Source organism: Rhinopithecus bieti, unplaced genomic scaffold (genome assembly GCF_001698545.2).
Source record: "Rhinopithecus bieti isolate Rb0 unplaced genomic scaffold, ASM169854v2 scaffold_64120, whole genome shotgun sequence".
Lineage (NCBI taxonomy): Eukaryota > Metazoa > Chordata > Mammalia > Primates > Cercopithecidae > Rhinopithecus > Rhinopithecus bieti.
Genome location: NW_016824553.1, coordinates 884,456 through 912,063, shown reverse-complemented (window position 1 = coordinate 912,063; position 27,608 = coordinate 884,456). Strand labels below are relative to the sequence as shown.

The 27,608-nt window shown below is 43.0% G+C and overlaps 1 protein-coding gene across 2 annotated transcripts in view; it reads left to right on the top strand.

Moving 5' to 3' along the window:
- The first annotated feature begins 295 nt into the window (after positions 1 to 295).
- CUL1 (cullin 1) overlaps positions 296 to 27,608 on the top strand; it is a 104,950-nt gene continuing 77,637 nt past the window's right edge. Inside the window, exon 1 of one of the 2 annotated variants that reach the window (XM_017862405.1) lies at positions 296 to 1,227. The gene's annotated coding sequence lies outside the window, so the exon portion shown is untranslated. Of the gene's footprint in view, positions 1,228 to 2,701; positions 3,143 to 27,608 lie in introns of those variants that run through there. The other variant, XM_017862404.1, reaches the window with a different exon arrangement.

The following is a 27,608-nucleotide window of genomic DNA, read 5'->3' as shown; positions in this document are numbered from 1 at the left end:
AAAACAGAGGGTGGAGGAAACAAACAGTAAAGGGAAGATTGACCCACTCAGCCCTTCTATTCAGCTGGAGGAAGTCACAGAAACGGAGGCCATATTGAATGGTAAGATTGGAGAAGACTGGTTAGGGAATAGGAAGCTTAAGTTGTTGTCTAAAAAACGCAGTTTCCAGTAAAAGGAAGAAATTGGGACATTTTTTTAAAACCCACATATGTACACTGGAAAACATGGGCCACAGGGATAAACCTTCCATTTTTACTTCCAACTTTACCATGTGCTCACACAAAAAAAAGTGTTAAATACATTTAAGTTTTGACGAGGTTATTCAAAAGTGTAGGATGTAAACCAAGAATTGTTCACACCCCAACATCCCGCACAAATTAAGGGATTACATACCTGAGTGACAAGTACATACAAATGCATTACTTCTAGAGAGACTTAGATGTGGGTAAAAGACCACATTTCAATAGAGGAGATCACATAGACCAGTGGGATGTTTCTTCAGAGACAAACCCACGTTACGCAGGAAACAGTGTGGACTCTGGCGACGGCCCTCTGCTCTGGCTGAGGATTTCTGTCCAGAGTGGTACAGGAATCTGTGGAGTGTTTTCGTTTGGAGAAAACAGGAAGTTACACTCATTACATCTTTTGCCCAGATGATAGAGTTCGAAATCCCCCCGGGGTTGTTCATGAAATGAACCGCTCTGTTCTGCTGTGAGCCGTGGTATTAATCAGCCACCCCTCACTAGATGTGGGGGTTCCACCACGCTTCCTCCACCCGTCACCACAGCAGCGGATAGGATTTAGGTTGAATATTCCAAATAGTCAATTATGACAGTTAATTTCAAATGAGATGACTTCGAACTACACGTGAAAACAATACTATTTTATATCACGACTCATGCCATCCGTGTATGTAATCAAAGCCTTCTAAGTCTTGGTTTGTCCTTACAAAGACGAAGGGTAGAGTGAATGTCAAAATTTACCAAACAGGAGTTAGTGAAAGTCTGAAAGGGAAAGCCTAGTTAGGTTTTATCTTAGAAGTGATTTTTAAAAAGAGACACGCAGATAAGCTCGAGCTTTCTGGAGCCGATTCCTAAGGCCTTGCAGGTGTTAAGGGGATCGAGAATTGGCTGCAGGTTCCTCGGAAGTCTGCGCCGATTCGGAGGGCCACCTGGCCACCTCTGACTTTCTGATCTAGGGTGCATCCCCCAGTCCCGGTCGACAAAGGTGGGGAGTCAGGTTCGAGGCCAGCTGGGGGGGGCGGTGTGCGCACAGGGGAGGGGCAGGGGACTGGGACCCCTCTCCTTCGGGGTGCTTCAGGCCGTTTCTCCAGAGGCTGGTGGTGTCCCCGACCCAAGCAGCTCAGCCCCGCTCGCGAGGTCCGTAAGTGGCGGGAAGGGGTCGTCCGCGGCGGCCCCAAGGCAAGGAGGCTGTAAAACCTGGCGGAGAATCCGGCGCGCCGGGTCGGGGATGGCTCGGGTGTCCGGGGCAGGGGCCGCGGGCTCGCAGGTAGAAGCTCCCCACGCCAGCGGGGCCTCGGCAGGGGCCCGGGCCGCCCGCAGCTGCGCGCGCGGAGCGGGAGCTTCGGCCCCTCCCGCGCCCTCGGGCCGGCGGGGCGATGGCGACCGCACGGTTTCCAGCGCTCGGCCACGTCCCCGGACGCCGATGCCGTGCGTTCCGCCCTTCCCCCAGGGCTCTCCCCCGCGGATCGCTGGACCGTTCGGCAGCGAGGCCGGAGGCCGAAGAGAGTTGGCGGGGGCGAGCGCGGAGAGGAAGGCAGAGGACCTGGCGGAGGTTGCTGGGCAGTGCGGCGGCGGCGGAGCGGGAGGAGGAGGGCCGGGCGGCAGGAAGAGAGAGGGCGGGGCCGACGTGTCCGCATCGCAGCTCCAGGCGGGGCCAAGCCCCAGGTGCTGAGGGACGCAGCCAGACCATTGGCGGGACGGGGCCTTTCGCCCGGGGCCCAGGCCAGCGACCCAGGCGGAACGGCGTCGGTGGGAGCCTTTGGGGCAACCACAGAGATGGGTCGAGATGTCGGCAGCCGCCGGGCGCGAAGGAGGTGACGGCGGCGGCGGCAGGCCCGGCCCCGAGCCCGCGGTCGCGGAACTCGGAGCCCCCGCGGCTGCAGCCCAGGCGGCCTGACCGAGCCCTGAGCAGCCAGAAACGCGTGCCCGCGGATGCGCGGCTGGGCCGGGGGACTCCGTGGGCGAGGACGCCGAGGGCGGCAGGGGAGCCGAGCGCAGCCGGGCCCCTGCGAGGTCACGCCCGGACGGGGGCGGGCCGCGCAGGCCCTGACTACGCACCTGACCTCACCACCAAGCCCGATTCATCGCCGGCGCCTGGGAGCCGCGGCCTGCGTGGGCGCCGGCCCTCCGCCGCGACCGCGCTGGGCCCTCGGCAGGAGCTGCGCCGACGTGTGGCCCCGGGCCCAGCTCGGGCGTCCGCGCCTCGCTCCGTGAGGCGACCTCCGCGGGACGTCCGGGAGCCCGTGCCTTGCCCTCCGCGCCCACGCCTTTCCAGCGGCTGGCTTTCCGGCCGACCACGCGGCCTCCCTGTGAGCCCTGGCTCGCGCGCGCCAGGAGCAGGCCCGCCAGCCGGCTCTCCTCGCTTCCGGTCCCTGGCCGGCGCTCCGGTTCCCTGCCGCATGTGCGCAACGGCAGGGCGCATTATCTGGTAAACATCGCCCTTGTGCCCGTTCTCTCCTTGGGCCTACACTGGGCGGGCATGCGCGCAGGATGCGAGCCCAGGCGCCGAACCGACACGAGCCCGCGCCCGCCTAGCGGCTCGCGAGTCGGGCCGGGCCCCTGCGCCGCGGCGTCGGCGCGCCCCGGCCCCAACGGGAGCGCGCGCCCTGACCCTGAGGGTAGACGTGTGCCCGCCAGGCTGCTGGGACTTGGGGTCCTCAGACTCGGGGGTCGTGCGCTTTTTTCCCCCCAAGATCTGAAAGACCTCTGTTTCTGCCGCCCGTACAATACTGTGTAGAGCAGACATAAGATAATTAAGAAAGAGAGGAATGCTTGTAGACATTCCTTGAAATGAATCCCCAAAGTTAAGGTTTTCTCCCTGCCTGGCTTTGCCAAAAAAAGGATTCTCTTTTCCGATTGGGTCACTCTTGGTTGCTTCTGGTTCGTAGTAGGGGTTAGTGGTAAGTGCGCAAATACTGAATTGCAGTCTACTTAAATATTTATTTGCCCAGTGTAATTGCTCTTTCTTGTAGTAGCATTAAAATCGTCAAAAGTTCTGAGTGGAGTAAACGATCACACTTTTTGGAATGCACTTAACGAAGCGGCGGAAGAGGAACTAGATTCCTTTTTTACTTCAAGCCTTGAGCTTCTAGGACCTAAGCATATCTTAACGCCTCGCAGAAGTGTGTGCAGTTTTAAGTTTAACACTTCATTTCATGGTGCACCCGAAAATGTACCCGATTTTCTGAAATCTTGTAGAGTGTATTATGTAGTAAAATATGTAATGATGTCAAACCAGTCATTGTGTTTGGAAAAAATATTTGGAGGTGAGATTTTTCTTTGTTTAAAGAAGGTTTTGGATATTGAAAATGTTTTACTTGAAGGTTCTATTTGTTGTTTTCCATGGTGAGTCGAAATAGTTGCGCTGCATTTCAAATTCCAGAGCATGCAAACACAAGACTGGCTCGCTTTAACTCTATTATGCCCATTTTTGGAGGTTTCAGGAGAGTGTTCCTTAAGCTTGAGAGGGATGGCTGAATTGCTTTCTAAATACGTTAAACTTTTTTTCTCATTGACTTTATCTTTTAAAAACGGTTCTGTCAAAAAAACAAACCAACTTTAGATATGCTAGGTTTTTCACCATTTATAAAAGCCTCCCTCCCTGAGAGCCACATGCTCAGGTCCTTAGAGGCAGCCCCACCCCCCACTCCTAATGTGTGTACCACATCAGAAGACAGACGCATGCCTGAGCTGATTCTGCATGGTTTCCTTAGATATTGCAGTTCATTAGACTCTTGCCACTTACTGAAAGTTATCTTCTAGCTGTAATTAACTACAGTACAACCTTATTTCCCATACATTTACGATTGTGAATTCCTCCAGCGCAGGGGATATTCCTTATTTGTTTTTGCGTCTCGAGAGTAACAGAACTTGGTTATGGTGGTGCCTCAGTTGCTTTTTTTGAATGAATTAGTTTTCTGGAATAATTCTAACTTAAACTTAACGTTTGAAAACATGTCCTGATTTTTGGCTACAGAAAACACAGTCCTTGCACTTTAAGGGGGTTAAGAATGCAAGCTTTATTATACACTTCTCGAGTAAAATCGATCGTCTCTCTCATCCCTCCTTTTCTACCCCCCTTCCCTCTAATCCACTTCCCTTCTCCCCGCAACACCCCAGTACCTAGTACAGGGCCCTAACAGAAATCTGCCCAGGTTTTCTATACCTATGGAAGTCCAGGAAAGTGCCAAGAAAACACATTGTGAAACTTTAACGTTTTTTCTCCTTAAAACTAGTTTTAAGGTGTGGATTTTTTTACTTTTTGTGTTTGGTGCTTCTTTGGAAACTCGATCAGGTTTTTCCCCCCAGGCTGAGTATCCAGCCTTGCCTTTGAAATGAAGCAGTTTGGTAATTTAAGGCTCCTCCTTGTAGATGAGGCAAGCCCCATGGTTCTGCTGGAGTGGGATAGGAAGTTGCTGTGGGAGGAGCCATCCCTGGGTCTGTGAGGGCCTTTCATCAGAATGTCATTCCCACTATACCCAGAGGCGTTGTGTCTGTCTTTCAGCATGGAAAATTAAAATGAATGTACTTTAAATTGAGGAGTTGTTACTTGGCATTCTTCAAATTAAAAATATCAGGGCCTTAGAAACTTAGGAACTTGGTTTTTTGTTTGTTTTGCTGTTTCAGCCCTCTGTAGGTCCTAAAGCCATGACCTTGAGTCATTCTGGAATAAAATGTCTTTGGGGGACTGTCAGCTTCATTTTGAACTTGTTTTTTAGGTATGTCTGGAGAAAAGAGTGTTAACCATTTTAAGGGCCAATTCTAAGTTTGCCTTGCTTTTTAAAAACATTTGGTAGTTTATCAGTGTGTTTGTTTTGCTTTCAAATGAAGAAATGAGCATTAAATGAAAATAGATCCAATTTGATTAAAAGCCTTATGTTTACTACTGAGGACATAATTTCCTGTTTGTAGGAAGTTTCCTGTTTATAATATGAACATTTAGTAAACACACTATAAACAGAATTATTATAACATTTAATGACTTAAGTTTTTTATTCACTCATGGAAGTGTTTCACTTCTAAAAATTCTGTGAGGGAGAGAGAGATTTAAGTCATTTATTTTTGCTTAGGTGTAGAACATCTTGCTTGGGAGAGAAGACATGGAGTCTAGTTCAAGCTTACCTTTGCAGGGCCTATATTTCCTCATTTGTAAAATGAGATGGTTTTTAATTGACACTGCTGATTTCCTTAGGCCCCGAAAGTATGTGGATTCCGTGGGAATGCTACAGCTTTTAACATGAACAGGATTTTGGAAAAACGGTCTTAAAGAACATCAAGTATTCGTGTTTGAAAAGCAGGGTTGTGAAGCCTAAGTTTGATAGTTAAATTTTTTCCTTTGGGAAACTTGGACCAAGTAAGCACTGTTCTGCCTTTCCTAGTGTTCCTCCATGCTTCAGTGGCATTGCAGTTCCATTCTGAATCTGACTCTGCCTTTTCTGTCACCAGACGGCACACACATCACCGTCTCTGGAAAGCTGGCCCTGATGTCCTGGTCTGGGTTAGGAGCCTTCCCTGGGTTCCCATGTTGTCCTGCCTATGTCACGATCACAGTATTTAACCTTTTGATTATATTTGGTGGTTTCTCCCACCAAACTGACCTCCTTTGGGACAGGGACACTGTGATATGCATCTGTCCCCAGCGCCTAGCGCACTCCATGCGTCAGTATTCACGTACATCCTTCCAGTGCCCTCTGAAGCATGGGTACTATGGCTTAACCCGCTTTACAGAATATAGGTGAAGGAGCTGAGACTGAGTGGTGAAGGTCAGGGCTAGGAAGGTAGTCACGCCTGAGTTAAACGGGACAGTATAACTCCGGAGCTCAGGCTTTTAACCAAATGTTCCCAGAGTGTTTGACTAGTTTATATGAAGGTGGAAGAAGACTAGAAGAGATTAAAATGAAAATGTTTAAGGACTGATATCTGATCATTATGGCAGAATTCATTATGCAGAACTGTGATCCACTACCAAGAATGAGCTTATTCTTCCTGGTCTTTTAGTAACATTGTGGGAGAGTAATTGGGCACTGATAGCATAGACACGAACAGTTCTGGAACTTTGGGGCTATTGTTAAATTGGGTGTGATGTTATGACTCATTGGCCTTGCAAAAATTTGTAAAACCATTCAAGACTGTTCAAATCTAACAAGCGGCAATTTTTTTAAAAGTCTGTGTCAGAAAATACTTTGGAAAATAGATTGTATGAAATGGGTGTAGCCATTTAAAATATGTATAAAATGTGTATGTATTAGTGAAGTTTTGTTTTTTTTTGTTTTTTTGTTTTTTTTGTTTTTTTTGAGACAGAGTCTCACTCTGTCACCCCCGCTGGAGTGCAGTGGCGTAATCTCGTCTCACTGCAACCTGCGCCTCCCGAATTCAAGCGATTCTCCTGCCTCAGCCTCCCGAGTAGCTGGGATTACAGGCGCCTGCCACTACGCCCAGCTAATCTTTTGTATTTTTAGTAGAGACAGGGTTTCACCGTGTTGGCCAGGCTGGTCTCGAACTCCTGACCTTGTGATTCACCCGCCTCAGCCTCCCAAAGTGCTAGGATTACAGGCGTGAGCCACCGTGTCCGGCCGTGAGGATATTTAAAGTAGTAAAAATGGCTGTCATTTTAGGTGGGTAAACTTGGGTGCTTTTAAAATATTTTTTCAAGAAAAAATTTAAGAACCAAAAAAATTAACAACATGGCGATCTCAAGATGGAGAAGACCTAGATACAACACCAAGCGTAGGAACTGTAAAGGAAAAGATTTGAGTACTTCAGAATAATAAAACTTCTCTGTGTTAAAATTCCATGAACAGAATTAAAAGGTGACTGGCAAACAGAAAATATTGTAACTTACAAGCAAATTTACTTTCCTTACTGTAAAAGAGGGCATGTGAACACCACCAACAAAAGAGGCCTCGCTCCCACCCCCGTGGAAAAAAATGGGCAAACTGGTAATTTATAAAAAGAGGAGTAGGAAACGTGAAAAAACTTTCAGCTTCACTATCTGTACTCCCAGAAATGCAAATCAGTGAGATACTGTTGGGTTTTTTTTAATTGGCATAGATTAAAAAATAAACTACTTATGGTGAGTGTATGGAGAAATGAGCTCACTCATACCTTGCTAGAAAGAGTGTAATTTAATATGATTTTTCGAGAGCAAAGTACGTAACAAAAGCTTGTAAAATATGTGTGTGCTTTGAAATAGCTATTCCATTTCTAAGAATTTAGTCTAAGAAAATACAAAAAAATGATTAACAGATTAATATTCTGTCCAGGGTGTGCTGTTATCTAACTAATACTCTCAAGCTTTTGTTTTCATTTTTTTGCTATTGTTAAGGATGATTATTTCAGCATTTAGATCAATCTTTAACTTCCATAATACTGAATTTAATGAACATTTAGTATTAGTGATAAAATGTAACATAAAACAACATATGTAAGTAATATCTAAACTTTATTTTGGTGTGTGAGTATATGCATTTTTTTAAAAGATGAAAACCAAAATGTTAACACTGATTATCTCTGAGCAGTGAAATTATTTTTAGTTTCTCTTAGCAGTAGGTTAGTTTTAGTTGTTTTTTTTTTTTTATTTTTTTATTTTTTTCCTCCAACTTTCTACAGTGCACGTGTGTTTATAATACAGTGGATTGATTTATAAAATCAAGAAATCCCAAAACAGGAGAAGCAGGGGAGCTACTTGCAAGGAAGACTTTTCTGCTTAGTTTACTGCTGAAATCATGTAGTGTTTGCCATACTGACAGCCCCTTTCCAGGTGTGTTGATGCACAGGGTTAAATATCTGACTTTTGTTGGGCTGTATTTCCAGCGGTCAGGTTCTCCTTTGCTGGACTAATCTTCTCATTTATTTCCCCATATGTTAATCCTTCAGATACTTTAGTCCCCTCATTTAATGCCCTCCACGAAACTGTCCTAATCTCATGAAACTGATTTATGTTTTGATGGTTTATTGTAACACTAGATTAGGTACTAATGAATTGTCTTCAGTGTGGAAGTTTCTTTGTTTTAGTAATAGTTGGAACTTTCTTTTTTTGCTTAGTTCACAACTCCTAGTGATAGTAGATACGTTTTAAATTAATGTTTAAACTTAATGTCATTATGCTTAAGAATAAGAATTTGCTAAAAATTAGAAAAATATTTTGGTCTAGGTTGTGCAGTAGCTTGGAAAATTCAAAGGCTACTGTCAATTTTTTAAGAAATGTATGCTAAATAATACAAATTAGGAATGCTGTTGTGATTATGAGAAAATAGTTGTACAGAAATGTGTCACCTAACGCTGCAAGGGGGTGCCTTTGCTATGTTGAAATTAATTAAATGCTAACTAAAATAGTTACTTGTGCCTGATAGACATCCGAAAGTCAGAATGGGGGAAAAAGGCAGACAACTCAGACCTCCTTTTCTCAAGGCGGGAAGGAGACTTTGGTGAGACTGGAAGGAAAGGTTTGGAATCCTAGATGATATCAATAAACCAGACTCTTTGATCCCAAGGGGAATTCAGGGAATAGACATGGAGACTAGGCCATTTCCCCCCGCAAACTTCAAGCTTATCTTTAGGAACTTGGAGACTTTGGTGTGGGGGGATGGTGGAGAAGGAAAATTCCAGACTGATTCTTCTGACTTCTCTCATCTTAAATATTTAAAATATTAAAAGGTTTACTTGCCGTTTTATCTTACATGCAATAATAACCCTTAGTCCAGGTTGAGCATCCCCAATTTGAAAATCCTAAATCCTCCAAAATCTAAAACTTCCTTAGTTACCAACATGACGTGATAGGTAGATCATTTCACCCCTGACCTCATGTGATGGGCGACAGTCAACATGCAGGTGCACAACAGTTTATTCAGCATCCCCGAGGGGAAAATAAAATTACCTTCAGGCTGTGTGTATAAGGTGTATACGAAACATCTGAATTTCCCAATTAGATTTGGATCCCATCCCCAAGGTACCTCAAATATTCCAAAATATGAAACAGTCTGAAATTCAAAAGACTTCTGGACCTAAGCATTTCAGATAAGGGATACGCAACTTGTGTTCAGTGCTTGGTGTGACCCAAAGACTGTGCCGAGCTTGCTTTGTGACTCCCTGGCTGCTTGCTCTCAGCTTTCTACTGCTTGCAGATACCTCACATGGGACAGAAGGCTGTCTCATGCAGTCCTGGTTGAGGGTGGACTTTGACACACAGCATAGCAATATATTACATCAATCATCAAGTAGAGACTACTGAAAGGAGAGTGTCTCCTATTTGATGAATTGATGAAAAGCTACTTGGGTACCTGTGTAGAATGGGGCCTCCCAACAAGGGACTCAGAACACACGAAGGGAAGAAGGGTTAGGAATGCTGAAGACACATACCGGAATTGGCTCTTCAGTAGTGCTTTTGTGACATGGTCTGTGTATAGGGGCTTTGCCCTACACAGGGTTTGTGTGTTGCGGGGGTGGGGTGGGTGTTTAATGTCTGCAGTTTAGCTGGGGTGTTACAGGTGAAACGTATGTGTTCTCTCTTTTGACATTATGAAGGTTTTGTTTGTTTTGGTCACTGTGATTTTTATAATGGAGCTCTGCGTTACCACTCTACTTGTCACTGCATTTTCAGGATTTTTATTTATTTAGACCAATATTTGGTCACCAATGTCTGTGTTCTGTGATATGTAAGGTATGGGAATGGGAGGGAAGATCTGTGAATAAACTTAGGAAATGCCAAGTGGCATATTGAAGGGCCTTTAAAATCTTAATGTGCTTTGCTGCTGTTACAGGGAGATATATCCGATAGGGTATGTGTATAGGCATACATACATACATTCATATATATTAAAAGGTACACTCCTAATTTAATAAGAAATTTCCTTTGCAGGAAGAAAGCTCCGCTACCATATTACATGTTTTGTAGAACACATACTGATTTTAAAATCATGGAATGTGGAAAATTAGGTCCTTACAGTAGAGATTTGATATGGAGTGAATTGATGTGTTCTTTTTTTTCTCTTGAAACGAGCACCTGGAAATATTCGTGGTTCTTTGTAGCACAGTGTAGGAAGTGCCATGAGGCCAGGATCCTAATGAGTATGGTTATAAGTTTAGTGTCTAGAATAATTTTTGCTTCACACCAGTCCTTGTTTAAACCCTAAATACGAGAGGAATTATATTAAAATTTTAAGGCATATGGGAGACAACAAAATCAAAGCCTGTGTTATTTACATGTTATTGGTGGTGTCATATGTTGAGGACACTTTTTATTTTTTTTAATAGTAATTATTTTTTTTTAAGTTCCAGGGTACATGTGCAGGCATGCAGGTTTGTTACGTAGGAAAACGTGTGCCATGGTGGTTTGCTGCACCGATCAGCCCATCACCTAGGTATTAAGCCCAGCATACATTCATTCTTTTCCCTGATATTGGGCCCCACACCTCCCCCGACAGGCCCCGGTGAGTGCTGTTCCCTTCCCTGTGTCCATGGAGAACACTTTCTAAACCTGTAAAGTAATGGTTTAACTACAAAGTTGTTTCACATTTTGTCTTTAAAAATCTAAAAACTTCCAGAGTTTTAAAAGCATCTCAATACTTCTCTTGAAGGCGCTCTTAGATTTGTACTTGATTCATTAGATTGGTTCTCTTGCATTTCCAGTTCATGGTTTCCAGAGGGTGAACGCTGTTCTCAGGATGTCTTGTGTTAGATGAGTTTGGGAAACATCACCAGGTCTCTTCTCCAGTGTGGCCCCTTCTGAGGAGAGGCCACATCGACCATTTCCCAGACTTGTGGACCAGGTTACCATTCTTTTTTCTTAGGTGACCTCTTGAGGTTAGGGTTCTGTGCAGAATACTTGCTGTTCTAGTTCATCTTATCTTGTCTAACTCTTCATGAGCATTCAGGAGATAGCTTTAACTTGATCCTCTCTTCTAGTCTTTGTTGCTTTGGGGTTTTTCAGTTTCCTTCAGGCCACGCAGATCTCAGCAACTTCAGCTGAGAGTCTTCCAGTCCAGCTAATAGCCTTCAGGGCTTTTTCATTTGACTAGCCTGCCCTTTCTTCCAACTTGACTTGCCCCAAACTGATCTCTTTTGCTCCCTAGACCATATCCGACATCTCTTTCTAGCGTTATGTCACAGACACAGATTTCAGACTTGACTTCTTTTGTTTGTCCATATTCAGTGATTTACCAAATTTTACTAGTTCCTCCCCCACAACGCTCTGTGTTTACACCTTCCTCTTCGGCCCTGCCGTCACCAGCTTCATTCTGCCCTCACGCCTAGTGATGCAGTGCGCTGCTGATGCTGCTTTGTTCAGGACTTGCCTGGCTTCCTTGACTACAGAGGCTCTCCAGGGCAGGTATTGGGCTGCCAGCACTTGATGGAGTGGGCTCTGCTCTTCATCTTTGTCAACCCTTCCCCACAACCATCCTATCTCATCTTCATAAACTTAAAAAAAATCCTTAAAGTCTAGCTATGTGTATCATGCTAACATGCTTTTTTAAAAAAACTGGCTCTGCTGCACTTCTCACTTGAAAGTAGCTGGATAGTGGTTCTGGGTATTTGTCTCTATCTCAGCTCGTCAAACTGGGAATGTGATTTCTAGTAACAACGTTTAGCAGAATTTCAACAAAGCGACCAATTTGTGTAAGTTCTGTTAACTTTGAAGTTTTGCCGTAATAAATTATAAATGTTGGAATTTTTCTGTTGATAAGGCTAACTTATGGAAAACTGATTAAATAATTCACAGATTATAACCAGCAAACCATATATTACACTAAAGTTTTGTTTCAAAAATATGGATATTGTGGAAGATGAGTATCCACGTTGCTTTTTATGGTAAACATATAGGTGAGCGTGTATGTGTGTAACTAGGGTAGTGATTCCCTTAATAGTTACAGGAAAAGTGATTCTAAAAAGCATTCTGATGCCTTTCTTGGCGGCAGTGAATGAAACTACAGGTTCACATTAAAAAGAGTACTTTCCCCACCAAAAATGCAGAGGAGGATTTGTTTTACTGACAATTGAGTACAGGCTAAAGTGCGCATACGCACATACACACTCTGTGCTGTGTGTGTGTGATGTGGCAAAAAGAAAAATAGTCCTAAAATGGGCATCTCTTTATTCCATTGTATTTATATTTTTCAGAAGTTTATTTATTTGCAGTTTTGATATGTACATTTTATTTTAGAAAATTGAAGTTTGTGAGGTTCAAGTCCTCTAAAGTAAGTTTATTATATATGAGTTCTTGACGATAACAAAACTGTGGGGAAAATCTGGATTTTGTGTTGTTAGTGTTAGTTCTTTACCTTTTTAAAAATATTAACTATATTTTCAACTGGGAACATGGATTTATGGTTTTCAAAATAAGCTACTTGAAGTATAAGCTTAAAAAGCTTGCTTGAGAAAATACACAAGTTAATGTAAATTGTATGGAATAAAAAATATGGACAGACTGTTGTTGAGACTTTCCACACAAAACTTAGGCTGCGCAGTGAAGACTATGGTACTCTCCCAGCCACAGCTAGGGTGGTGACAGAAATCAGTAGCAATCTGGCTGGGCACAGTGGCTCAAGCCTGTAATCCCAGCACTTTGGGAGGCCAAGACGGGCGGATCACGAGGTCAGTAGATCGAGACCATCCTGGCTAACACAGTGAAACCCCGTCTCTACTAAAAAATACAAAAAACTAGCCGGGCGAGGTGGCGGGCGCCTGTGGTCCCAGCTACTCGGGAGGCTGAGGCAGGAGAATGGTGTAAACCCGGGAGGCGGAGCTTGCAGTGAGCTGAAATCCGGCCACTGCACTCCAGCCTGGGCGACAGAGCGAGACCCCGTCTCAAAAAAAAAAAAAAAAATCAGTAGCAATCTTAACATGCAGGATTTTCTTTATGCCTATTTAAGTATGGGTTTTGCCAAGTGTGGTGGCTCAGGTTTGTAATCTCAGCACTTAGGAGGCCAAGACGGCTGGATCGCTTGAGCTCATGAGTTCGAGACCAGCCTGGGGCAACATAGCGAAACCCCATCTGTACAAAAAATGAAAAGATTAGCTGGGTGTGGTGGCCCACACCTGTGGTACCAGCTACTTGGGAGGCTGAGATGGGAGGATCGCTTGAGCCCTAAGGGAGATGTTGCAGTGAGCCAAGATGGTGCCATTTCACTCCAGCCTGGGTGACAGTGAAAATAAATAAGAAAATATGGGTTTAAATTAATGTTAGCTCTTGTCTCCCAGGCTGGAGCGCAATGGTGTGATCTCAGCTCACTGCAACCCCCACCCCCATTTGGTTTTCAAGCAATTCTCCTGCCTCAGCTTCCCGAGTAGCTGGGATTAAGGCGCTCACCACCACGTGCGGCTAATGTTTTTTGTATTTTTAGTAGAGACGGGTTTCACCATGTTGGTCAGGCTGGTCTTGAACTCCTGACCTCAGGTGATCTACCCACCTCGGCCTCCCAAAGTGCTGGGATTACAGGCATGAGCCATTGCGCCCTGCCCACATTTTTTCCTTTATTATAGGTATGGCCAGATTGTTTTGAGATAGAATGGGAAGCAAAATTTAAAAAGTCCCCTCCCCAAAAGAACCCTGCCTCTTATTGAAGGTTATCATCGAGTGGCAGATTTCTATGAGCTCAGAAGACATACTCAAATGATTGAGAAACTGTTTTTCCAAATTTATTCTTGACTGATTTAAATGTACACTCCTGTGCATATATGTTTCTCCTCATACTCTCTCCCCAGTGTCTATATTCGGAAAATACTAAAAAGTTCTTAGTACTTGATGTTGTCATAGCTAGTAAGGAAATTTTCAACAAGATGCTTTTTAGTAAATGCAGCATTGAACATATGTGCAGAGAGTGGGGGTGAAAATCTGACAGGTGGAACCACAGGTGTGGTGGGTGACATCAGTCACTGTCAGCCTTGAGTGGTTCAGGGACCACCAGGGACGTGTGTCGGGAGCATCTTGCCTGAAAGAGGTGTCGCTTAACTGTGCCCAGTTCCTTCAGGAGTGGATAAAGTGGTAAATTGTCTTTAAAACAAAAAACATAAAAGCCCTAAATCAAATAAAGAGCATGGTAGCGCCGTTTCTCCTTTCGAACCAGTTTGTAGTGAAATGGGAAGTATATTTGGAAGTTTGCTCAGCTAGGGAAAGTTGCTGATCAGAATTTTCGACTCAGGGTTAAATTACTTTAGTCAAAAGAAAAATAATGAAAAGGGATGTGTTATTGATGAACAGATTCATGTGCACTTAGTGATACACTAGCTTCCAAAATCTGCTTATTGAGCAGATACTTATTCAAGGCCCCACACTCACCTGCAGGGCGGACGGTTCACCACACATGAGGGAAATTTGGAAATTAGTTGAAGAGGATTGTGGGAACTGTGAATTGAGACTGTTCATCTCAATGGGAGTTAATAGCGTTTGTGGTTGACTAAGGGCATCCTTTACGGAAGTGGACCTCGTGTGCACGCCTCACTGGGAGAGGGAAAGACCCGCCAGGAGGTGCACATCTGGCCTTCCATGCTCAGTGGCCTGAGGATGTTTCCGTGGAGCACCACTGTCCACAGGCCCTCTAAAAGGAGGACAGACTGGCTTGTTGTTTGTATCTTTGTATTTGTGTTAGGCTGGGTTCTGAAAATACAGTGGTGCCAAGACAGAAGAGAAACTTTTTGGATGCTGATGTGCAATGAAAGCTCTTCAGTAGCAGCTTCTCCAAAGTCAGTGGATTTCATACAAGATCATCGCATTCATTCACTAGCAAGAGAGCTAGGAAGCCCTGTGAAGCTGGTGTTTTAAAATATTCTGTTAAACATGTATTTCATGGTAGAATGAAAGATTCATGTGAATTTTAAGATAGAGTGATATTTCAAGGAAAATTTAACTCTGTCACAGCTTAGGCTGGATCCCCAAGTCTGTCCCCCGATCCAAAGGACTCCTCCACCCTCTGATGAAAGTTACATTTTGGTGGGAATTTTGGAGAAGTGCCACCTCTGGTGTCATCGGTTATCAAAGGTATGGTGGAGTTTTCAAGCAACCTTGATTTACTTCATTTTGACAGAAATAAGCATAGGTGGTTTAACATTTAAATACTATCTTAGAAATTTCATAGATACTAGAAACTCTTGATAGTAGTATTAACATGAATAGGAGCAAATGCTTACCGTGTGTCAGGGGCTCTGCTAAGCATTTTATTTTCATAACTCACTTATTCCTCACAGCCACCTTATACAACAGGTACTACAGTATTATCTCTAGTACAGATGATGAAGTATGGGCACAGAAGTTAAGGAATCTGACCAGGCTCACACTGCCAGTGACTTGTGGAGCCAGAACTGTGAAGTTCCACAGGCATCCCACTCATTTCTATATTAGCTGTTTGAAATTTGTCACTGTGTACTGTCGATCAGCGCCTCTTGAATCGTTTCTTTAGTAAAATTTTTTTTGTGGGATAACCCAGAACCCACACAGACATAACTGGGAAAAAAAAGTGCACTGAGTAATACTTACCTTGTTGCATTCTATGAGCTCTTTTTTTTTCTATTTGATTTTTTAAAAAAGTTCCAGTTCCCTTTAACTAAGTTGGTTTCATGATCTACACAATAATGAATTGCAGCCCTCAGTTTAAAAAGCATGTGTGGTGTAGATGATCGTGATCAAATGCAATACTGTTTTTTCTTGTCTTAAAGTGAATGAAAATACTTGGAAACAAAATACACGCAAGTACCAATCTAGACCGCTGAGTAAGCATGATTTAATCTAGGTAATTGAATAGAACCATTGTGCTGAAACTAAGAACTGAAATTCAGTCCTCAGCAGTTAAAACTAGTTTATTTGGACAAACTGGGCAGTCTTTATAACACCTGTTAAATATAATGTGATTGTGATTTTCTGTAAGTTTTCAGGTTTTCTGCAGCGATTTATACCAGTGTGGCTTGTGGCATCTTACCTGGAAGTCATGTAGTAAAATAGGAAGAATATAGATGTTGACTTAATTAAGATTCATTTCTGAATTGAGCAATATTTAAGGCATTTAGTGCTTGAGTGTGGATTTTTTAGGATTTAAAAGGACCCTCCTGTATTGCTTATTCAGGTATCAACTCTAAGAGAAAAATAATTGTTTTCTAATTCCTAAGATGTTCATAGAAGAAAATTCTGTACTTCTACTTAATGATATCTGAGAATTCTCATAATTATAAAATGTGTGTATTTGAAGGAATGAATTAGCATGTGTGTGTATTTTATTTTATATATATTTTTTGAGATGGAGTCTCATTCTGTCACCTAGGCTGGAGTACAGTGGCGCAATCTCGGCTCACTGCAACCTCCACCTCCCGGTTCAAGTGATTCTCCTGTCTCAGCCTCCCAAGTGGCTGTGACTACAGGTGTGCACCACCACACCAGGCAAATTTTTGTATTTTTAGTAGAGACGGGGGTTTCACCATGTTGGCCAGGCTGGTCTTGAACTCCTGACCTCAAGTAATCCACCCACCTCGGCCTCCCATAGTTGTGGGATTACAGGCGTGAGCCACCGCGCCTGGCTGCATGTGTGTGTATTTATATAATTAGAAGGACAAAGATTGATCACAATGAGAAGGCTGCTATATCTATTTAGTAAAACTTTGAGGCTCTACTAATTTATTCTTTATAGGAGTTTTGAGAAGTCGGTATTTTGGTGTTTAATTCCTACTCCCAGCTTTATTAAGGTATAATTGACAAATAAAACATATAGCATAGAACCTGATGTTTTGATATATGTACGCTGCACATCGTGAAATGATTATGTCAAGTTAATTATATCCATCACCTCACATACTTAACATTTTTTTGTGGTAAGAACTTTTTTTTTTTTTTTTTTTTTTTTTTTTTTTTTTTGAGACCGAGTCTCGCCGTCGCCCGGGCTGGAGTACAGTGGCCGGATCTCAGCTCACTGCAAGCTCCGCCTCCTGGGTTTACGCCATTCTCCTGCCTCAGCCTCCCGAGTAGCTGGGTCTACAGGCACCCGCCACCTCGCCTGGCTAGCTTTTTTTTGTATTTTTTAGTAGAGACGGGGTTTCACCATGTTAGCCAGGATGGTCTCGAACTCCTGACCTCGTGATCCGCCTGTCTCAGCCTCCCAAAGTGCTGGGATTACAGGCTTGAGCCACTGCGCCCGGCCAGTAAGAACTTTTAAGATGTACTATAAGCAGTTTTTTCTCTCTTTTTGTTTTGCTTTTAAGCAATTTTCAGTTTTCAAAATACAGTACATTATTATTAACTGGAGTCACCATGCTGGGTGCTGGACCTCCTGAGCTTATTCCTCCTATCCAACTGAAACTTTGCACCTTTGACCAGTGTCTCCCCGTCCCCCTCATCGGTGCTTAATGTTTTAAGGAAAACTTAAAAATGAATGAACAGAATTAGGATTGGCCTTATGGAAGGAGCCAATGTTCCTTCTAAGAGAATCTGAATAGCAGTGCTGGCTGGTTTGGAGTGGGTCTGTCTTCTCTGTAGTGATTGGTGTGGTGTTTTCTCGTTGCCATCTGGTGGTGATCTGATTGGAGGTCATCTTGTTGAGGTTGCCAGGGGGACTCATTTTAGAGGGCAGTGGAAAGCATGAACACACCTGGGCGGAACATGGTCATCTTTATACCAGACTTTGACTCTAAGGTTGCATGCAGCCAGCTGAGAGGCATGCACAGAAGGTCTATTGTGAGACTTCTGCTGTAAGTAAGTATCATTAGTTGTACTTCGTTTTTGTTTGTTTTTTGTATGTGAGACAGGGTCTTGCCCTGTACCTCAGGATGGAATGTGGTCACATGATCACAGTCCACAGCAGCCTGGAACTCCTGGCCCCAAGTCCTCCTCCTCCCTCAGCCTCCCGAGTTGTACCTTATTTTTGAATAAGGTACGTGGTTTTGGAAGACATGATGTTTGTCATGTCTGTTCATTTGCAAGTTTGTTGTAATTATGCTTGTATACTGGCTTTAGAATTTAGAAGGAAAATTCATGTCTCACTCCTACCCGTCATTGTATCATGGTGAATGGGGTAATAAGTCATCACGTTCTCTGAGTCAGTCCTGAGGGTCCTCTTGTGACAGTGATGTTGGGAGAGGCAGGTATCTGGTGATTTCTGCTAGTGACAGAGTCCACCATCCTCCTCCCACTGTCGTTTTGAGCAAGTCATTTCTGTTTCTACTTGGCTGCAGCCAGGTTTCATTGCTTTCTACTCGTTCGGAGCTATGTTCTTGAAGGCGGTGTCTCCTGGCAGTTACCAGTCAATGACTTTTTCATAATAGACCTTTTCCTTGATTTATCTTCAACCTTAACACTGTCGAACTAGAAGTTTCGTGGATGAGCCTCTTTTGGCTTGCCTTCTGGCCTCCTGGTTCTCCTACTTACATATTCTGTCTCTTGCAAGTATTCTCTCTCCTTTTTTGGGAGGGGTGGGAGGCAAGGGACTACTTTGCCCACGTCCTTTAAGAACAAAGTTCTAGTCCTCATCTCTATTAAGTTCTTCACACTTTGAAGATTTTGCGCTGTTGTTTGCACTGATGCCAACAATTTTACTTTTTTGTCAGTTACTAAATTTATTCCTTCAGGTGTGATTTCCTTTGGGCTACAATTTTAAACTGCCAGCCTTTAAAACAAAATCACATTCAACTTATCTAAAATTAAGCTCTTCATCTTCTTTCTAGTTTCAGGCTTCTTCTCGTAACTTCTCTATTTCTGTTAATCCTCACTTTCTTATATAGAGTTCTTGCTCTCTATCTCCCTTTACTCCTGGGGTTTTGCCAGCATGAGAATTTTTGAACTGAGTGTTCAATTTAGTGATATAAAGAATTTCATATAAATACATTATATGTCTGGATGATCATCCTGTAACCTAGAACTGCCATGATATTTCGTACTTGTGAGTTCATATTTATTTACAATTATATTGTTGCCGGATGATTACCTAAGACAGAGGCTGTAATTGCTTGAGATCCTGTAGGCCACATATGGCTCCAAGATGTTCTTCTAGCTTTTACAGTACAGCTTTTTTGCTTTTTTTAATCATAAAAAGTGTCAAAAGTGTAGCACACATGTCCATTCCTGAGAATTCCACATGCTAACATATGCAGACATCTTCCTATTTAAGATCTAGTAGTTGTAGACTTCATATGTAACTACTATAATTTCAAGGTGTTGATGAGCATAAATGATACTGGCAATATCTAGCATGGAATAATGAAAATCTTTGTGATTTCTTGCTGACAAAGTTAGACACTTTGTTAAAAGTACTGCATCTGTTGCCTGCATTCATCATCAAAGGAATTGTCAAATTTCCATCAAATGTTAGTGAAAATAAAGTTGTAATTTTTTGCCCCATTTACATTGAGAAGCCCTCTGAAATCCACCCATGGACCCCACTGTAGTCTCACTTCCACCCATCTCCCGCACTGTTTTCTCCTTCCCCCGTGGGTAACCATTTTTATTAGTGTTCAGTTTAGCCTCCCAATTTTCTTCTGGAAAAGAAAATATATCTACACTTACATGTTAGTATTTACTCCCATCACACACAAAAGGTACCTGTTTTCGGTTAAGTATCCGCTAAGAATTTACTTTCTTATCAGTGTGTGGAGCTCCTTTCTTTTTTTCTTAACAGTTCCTGTCATTGCGCAGTGTTCATTGTCCTAACTTAGCCTTCCTGTCCCCTACTGATGGATTTGGGGTTGATTTCAAGTCTTTTGCAGTGACAAAACTTGAATTTACCACTTCTTGTGGTTTTGGCTGGCACATTTTGGGAATAGATTCCTGGAAGTGGATTGCTAGATCAAAGGGTAAAAGCATCTGTCATGTTATTAGATCTGGCAAATTCCTATTCTTACCATGGAACATTTCTTGAGCGATAGCTGTCTTGTTTTGAATTTTGTTTTGAATTTTGTTTTTTTTTTTTTTTTTTTTTTTTTTTTTTTGAGATGGAGTCTCGCTCTGTCACCCAGGCTGGAGTGCAGTGGGGCCATCTCTGCTCACTGCAGCCTCCACCTCCAGGGTTCCAGCAATTCTGCCTCAGCCTCCCGGGTAACTGGAATTACAGGCACACACCACCACACCTGACTTATTTTTATATTTTTAGTAGAGATGGGGTTTCACCATGTTGGCCAGGCTGGTCTCAAACTCCTGGCCTCAGGTGATCTGCCTGCCTCAGCCTTCTAAAGTGCTAGGATTACAGGCCACCATGCCTGGCCTTGTTTTGAATTTTGAAAGTAGTGTCTGTCAAGTTCTTGAATCCAGAAATAAATTGTTGGAAGTTTGAAAGTATAAATTTGAGCCTTTGTCGTCCTGAATTCTTTCTTACCTGTGTCACCCCATCCGGTCTGACCAGTCACCACGATAACTGCTTTGTGTCGCCTGTGTCTTGGGCCTCTCTCTTTCCATTGCTGTTGGTCTAAGTTGAGCCTTTATCTCAGTGTCACCTGTCTTCTCCGAATCCCTCCATAACTCTGTCACCCTCACGGAATAAAGGCCTTGCATCCTCTTCCCAGTGACCCAGCCGCCACCTCTCATGACTTGCCCAAATCCTTCACCGGGCTGCTGTGATCAGTTTTCTGCCTCATGCTTGTCTTCCCTTGGATATCAGCCTCCCTGTACCTCTACTGCTATTCAAATCCTGCTCATCCTCTGAGAAACGCTCAAAGCACACATTCTGTAAAGGCTTCCTGATTCTTGTAGCCTGAAATGACTTCTTTCCCTTATTAACTTGTATTGCCATTTTTGTCTGTAACTTTAATGTTGCAGCACATCATGCATGCCATATGACATCTCTTCCAATACCTGCAGGCAAAACTTTGACATTTGTGTTTTCACCTGTTGATATATTACTGCAGGAGAGTATAAATCCCTCTATTGGTAATGTCTTACATAGCATTTCTTAAAGCTACCTTTCTGGTAGAATACTCGGTAATTCTGCTTTTAGTGCTGATGCCAAGACCCATATGTACACAGAACCTGGTCTGGTCGTCTTGCAGAGATGCATTCCTTTCTGTGAAGGAACTGAATTTGAACCATAAGATTTACAGCTAGCGTGCTTTGAGTCTGTTCTTTATTGTTGCTTAACAGCTTTATTGAGGTTTAATGCACATACTATAAAATTTGCTCATTTAAAATGTATAATTCAGTGATATTTAGGGAAGTTAGAGTTGTGTGGCCATCACTACAATGCAAGTTTAGAACATTTCCATCACCCACCCTGGAAAGATCCTTTGTGTCTCTTTGCCGTCACTCCCCATTCCCACCCTCCTCCCAACCCCGGGCAAGTACTAACCTACTTTGTCTCTATAGATTTGCCTATTCTGGACATTTCATGTAATAAATGGAGTCATATGATACGTGGTCTTTTGCATCTGGCATTCACTTAGTGTTAATGTTTTTGAGGTTCATCCATGCTGCATCAGTACTTGATTTTTTTTTTTTTTGCCAAATAGTCTGACTGCGTGGCATTATTACGTGGCTGCCTCACATTTTGCTTATCCTTTTACCTGTTGGTGGACATTTGGGTTGTTCCGCTTTGGGGCTATTATAAAGTGCTGTGAACATTCATGTACAAGTCTTTGGGTGGATATTTGATTTTTTTTGTTTGTTTTTTGGGGGTAGATATCTGGTAGAATTAATGGAGCATGTGACAGATCTATGTTGAGTGAATATGGACTTTTAATGCCCCAGATATTTAATTATTAGCTTTGAGTAACAACATGAACAAGGCAATGCAAGCATATGTGATAAATTCATGTCTTGAGAATTTGACTTGGAATTAGTTGTTTGAGAAGCAGAACCCACTTCTTATTTGGGTATGTGTTTATTTTATTTCTCTGACTTTAGAGCCAGTGAACTTAAAGGTTTAGAATGGCTTTAAGTAAGTAGAGCTAAAACTTAGCTACTGTCTCTAGGAAACTGTCTATTGGGGTGTTTGTTAATTGAAATTTTTTTATGCTGCTTGTCAATTTTACTTGTTTGAGGGTTTCCGTAGTTTTATATAGAAAGGGATGGCATAAATCTTCTAAGTAAGTACAAGTTTCTCAAGCCTTGAATTTCAGTAGCGAACTCATCTAGTCTTATCTAATTAGTAAATGTCCTTCTTGGTAGATGTCCAAATACTAAATGCCCAAGTTCTTGGTCTGTATTTACGAGATATTAGTCCCTGTCCTGGCATCTTTAGTTAAAAATTTGTCTTGATTAAAAAATGTAGAATAATATAACATTCAAATAGTAACCAGTGAAGATCCAAACAAAGTAGAGCTTTAAATAGCTTTGGGAGTGTAAATGTAAGTAAAAGTCAAGCTCATGAATTTGCTAGTTCTTCCCTGACCTATTCGTTGGCAGCAGTTTGGACCTGTCTTTACATATTCATATCATGAAGCTTTCACCTGTCTTTTTGCGTGCTTCCTTTTGAAGCCAGGTTGTAATGTCAGATGCAGGAGTAACTCTTGGTAGCACACTTCTTAAGGAGGTGGAATGAGAAACGCCTGCCTTCTAAGGAAACAGCATGGGTAACACCTCTGAGCCTGGGCTTCCTCATTTGTGAAATGTAGCTTGTACATGCAGAGAATATATTTACTGTGAGGAGTAAATCAGTGAAAGCATTAAAGCTGTTGCACAGAGTCTAGCATAACAGCCCACAGTAAATATTAGTTCTTTCTTTATATAGTTAATAAGCTGACATGGAACAGTTGTACTCAGTGGACATTCTGGAGGTGCCATGGGTGTGGGTAAATAAAACGCAGCGTATAGAAAAAGGTCCCTGCAGTTCATTCAGTTAACAGAGTGAGTGCCTGTTTGTGTTTTAGAAATTGTGGGGCAGCAATATGGAGGATGGATCGGAGGGGATGAGACCAGTGAAGACCCTTTAGTTAGTGAGCCAGATGGGAGGTAATAATGCCTAGACTCTGGCAGTTGGGAGTGTAAAGAGAAGGAAGATAAGGAGATAGAATTCATAGAACTGATTTTTCATTGGGGGTAAGAATAGAGAGGAATCAAAGCTGATGGGAAATGCAGAAGGGGGAGTGAGTTTGAAGGGAGAGAGACCAGTCGAGAGGCTAAGCGTGACCCTCAGTTGAAAGTCTTGTTAGAAGGAATGGGGAGGAAAAGTGAGATTGCACGCAACATGAGGAAAATAGATAGGATTAGATGTTTGGGCAGTTAGAAGAGAGGGTGGTGCTTTCGAAACTCCTAGGATTCCAATCTGGGCAGCCGAGGCTCGTGACAACTAAGTTGGGAAGAAAGGCAGGGAGAGAGGAGTTCAGTGTTGAACATGTGAGTCTGTGGCCTTTGGAAGATCCAGTGGAAGGAGGAGGAAGAGCTGGAGTGAGGAACAGGTTGGAGTTGTCGTCGAGGGTTGGGCAAAGTAGAAGGTGCCACCACAGATCTGGTGGCTTGTTGCTGGTTTTTTACTCCTGAAATTATTAACTTGAAACTGTAGAAATGTATTATTAAAATCCTCAACAGAGCTTTTCGTAACATGTGTATATAGCCTAAAGCTTCAGTTGTCTTGCCTAGGCAGTTTTACCTAATCTTGGCTGTACACTTAAAACTCAGGTTGGCTGTATTAGCCTCTTTCTTTTTCAGGCATTCCATTCATTTAAAACTTAAAGAGAATTTAATAATTTCTTATGGAATTCAAAGATTTCTGAGCTTGAGCTTTCCAGTCTCAGTTCTGAGAGGCATAGAATATCCTTTCACCTGCTAAATTGTTCCACAATGTTTTAATTGCCTGCCCCTCCCCCTAAATGCTTTTGCTTTTCTATTTTTACTTATGTTATATAGTAACATATAACATAGGTTTGCTGAGTTTTTTGTTAGCTTTTTATTATGGAAAGTAGAAACTTCAGTGTACCTATCTCTCAGCTTTTTTTTCTCTGCAAAATTTTAAAGTAAATCCCAGCCATTATGTCATTTCAATCTCAAAATATGTATCTCCAGCTAGTATTTTTTTTTTAACATAAGTACAATGAAACCACAGTAGCCACTGTAAGCAGATAAGTGTGTGTGGGTCACTACGGTGCCTTCCATTCGTGTTGGGGAGAGCTAACCTCTCTTTTCATAGAAGTACTCTCTTAAAATTAATCTTAGATATAAANGAAACTTCAGTGTACCTATCTCTCAGCTTTTTTTTCTCTGCAAAATTTTAAAGTAAATCCCAGCCATTATGTCATTTCAATCTCAAAAATATGTATCTCCAGCTAGTATTTTTTTTTTAACATAAGTACAATGAAACCACAGTAGCCACTGTAAGCAGATAAGTGTGTGTGGGTCACTACGGTGCCTTCCATTCGTGTTGGGGAGAGCTAACCTCTCTTTTCATAGAAGTACTCTCTTAAAATTAATCTTAGATATAAAAATGATATACTGTATCTATTCCTTTGTCACTTTTTTTTTTTTTTTCACTCAAGACTCCTGGGAGATCGAGACCATCCTGGCTAACACGGTGAAACCCCGTCTCTACTAATAAATACAAAAAACTAGCCGGGCGTGGTGGCAGGTGCCTGTAGTCCCAGCTACTCAGGAGGCTGAGGCAGGAGAATGGCATGAACCCGGGAGGTGGAGCTTGCAGTGAGCTGAGATCTGGCCACTGCACTCCAGCCTGGGCGACAGAGCGAGACTCCGTCTCAAAAAAAAAAAAAAAAAAAAAAAGACTCCTGAAATTCACCTGTGTTGCAGCCTGTAGCTGAAGTTGGCTCATTTTGTGTGGTCTGTTGTGTGACCGTCCTGCTTAGTTGTGAATTCTCCTGTTGGTGGACATGTGGGTTGTTTCCAGGTTGGTTTGTTTTGCTCTTATAAACAGTGCAGCAAATGCATGTGTTTGCGTATTTTCTGGCATTCATATACGAGTTTCTCTAAGTCTAAATTATTTTACTGTCAGTTTCATATCTCATGTGCCACACTGCAAGTAAAAGCTTAAAATTCTTGAAGTTTTAAGAAGTTATATTCTGCTCTACTGTATATTTAGGAGTTGTCAAAGGAGTAGTAGATTCGGAGAATACATAAGGCGTAATTGGTTAGATAGGTGTTGAAGAAATGCTTGGCCCTGTCCAATCTCGGGGCCGTGGCTGAATCTTGCAAAGCAGAAGCCCTTCCCTCCTGACGCTGGAGGTTTGAATCCCCAGTGGCTCTCCCTGTGGTCACAGACTGACACAGGCCATCAAGTCATCTTTCTGTCTTCTGCACTAACAAACACCGTCAGCTGCCTGCTACATCCTCTGATTGGGACTCCCCACTCCACTCCCCTCACTTCTTTACCCACCTCAGTTCTTCCTGGACCTCTCTAGAGTCCTCATCCATGAATGCGAAATTCCTCCATAGCCGCTTCTCACACTGCTTCAACCCCATTGCTCTTCCATAAAGACCAAGGCTCCTAAAGCCCTCTCCCGGTGTGGCTGTTCCTGTCCTCCGCCATCCTGCAGGTCTGCAGGCTGCAGACGGGGGTCCGCCTCCTCCTCATGTGGGTTGACAGCCATTGACCCAGAGAAAGACTCTGGAATTCCTCTGCACTAGCCATTTCTCTCCCTGCAGTGATCATCTGCTAACCACCAGAGTTCAGAAATTAATTGGATGCTTTGGCACAGCCCAGAACCTTCCTCTCCACTCCTGAAACCTATTATCAAAGGTGGTTGCAGGCCACCCCAGGCTTCAGCCTCATTTCCTTGAGCTGTGTTTTGTTCCAGTCGTTTGCAGGTGGCGTCCTGCTGAGCCTTCTCACCTGGACCGTGGAGCTCCCACAGTCCCCTTTGATTGAGAACCCTCTTCCCAGCCAGAGGCAGGAAGAGGATGAGGCATGTGAGCCTGGTTGGCATCATGCCCTTTCCAGCTTTCTTACTCCTTCACAGCCCACATGCTCAAGGTCGTCTGTCTTTTTGTCCCTCCCCACTCGTTCCAGTTAGATTTCTACTAAAGTAATAGTTAGCATTTTTGAAACAGTGTTGGCTTATTTCATCCTTACCACAAACCCATGAGGTGGGTTAAGAGAGATGAAAGAACTTAGAAGGTCACAGTTTTATGTAACCGCTGCTTTCTTCTCTTGGCTTCCAGGCTTGGGTTTCTTCTCTTTGTTTCTGGCTGTGACTTTGCAGTTACAAACTCTGGGGGTTCTCCATCATCCAGTCATTTTTTAAATGTTACTCGGGACTCAGTTTGCGCCGTCTCTCTGCCGTATTCCCCTGAGGAACTGTGGTTCCCAGGATCAGGTGGTGGACCCCAGAGATCAGCTGTCTAGGGCCACCTTCTCTTCTGTGCTGTGGCCCTGTGTGTCCAGCTGCCTGGGGTGATTCACAGGGACCTCAGGTTCACATGTCCAAGGGCAACTGCCCTCCTGCAGATCTGTTCCTCTCTGATGTTTCCTGTCTTGGTAGACAGCATCATAGTCAGTATCATATTTGTCAGATAGGTACATATAGGTATTTATCAATCACTCAAGTAAGCAAAAAGTAAATACTTATCAGGCTGCTTGTTGCAGTATTATAGTTGTTAAAAAGTAAATACTTGAAAGCTTTTTGTTGGGTACTATTATTGATGAATAACAGAATATGCGACTCACCAAAAAAATGAGGTGTATTTCATTAAGTGAAGTGAGGTATATCAGTTTTAAGTGAAAAAATTTGCCGAATCAGTGTGTGATTGATCCCCAAAGAGCTAGAAGTCAGTAGGGGTCAGCACAGATCTTTTTTTTTTTTTTTTTTTCTTTTAAACCCATGTTCCTTGAAATCCTGGAGTTTTCTTGAAACACACTACTGGTCTCAAGATATGTTCAGGAAAAAATATTTCATGGCCAAGTAAGTTTGAGGGAAGATGCTTTATACTGTTTTCTGATGGAAATTCATAAGGCATGTTCACTTATCAAGACCTCTGAAGTCTTGCAGCAAACAAAGTATTTAACTTCACTAAAGCTAGTAATTCCCCAATTCCCTTGATGTTCAGTTCAGTTGATGTTCCAATTAGTGTTTAGTGGTAGACTGTTGTAAGTGCTCTTTTTCAGAAGCCCTTTCAGTATGCATGGATGAAACTGAAATTACTAATATCAAAGAAGATATAGTTTTCAGGAGTTTTGCAGGTCATTTAGTTAGTTCACACTTCTGCTCCATGAAGGAATCTTATGCACCGTTAATCTTGAGAACCAGCCTGTTTGATTAGTTCCCAGTTGGAATTGTTAGGGTGCTTGTTACATATTGATTCTGTTGGCTTTCATCTTCCTTTGGAATAACAGTCTTCTCTGTGAGACAAGTTCTTAAGTATATATGACTGCCCTTCTCCTGTTAGACCTGTTTATTTTGACTGTTGTGTTCCATTATTTTCCAAGGGTTAGATGAAAGTGAAGTATAACTGTGGCGCGTGTGTGTGTCTGCGCGCGTCTGTGCGCGTGTGTGTCTGCGCGCGTGTGTGTCTGCGGTAAAAGCTCATGC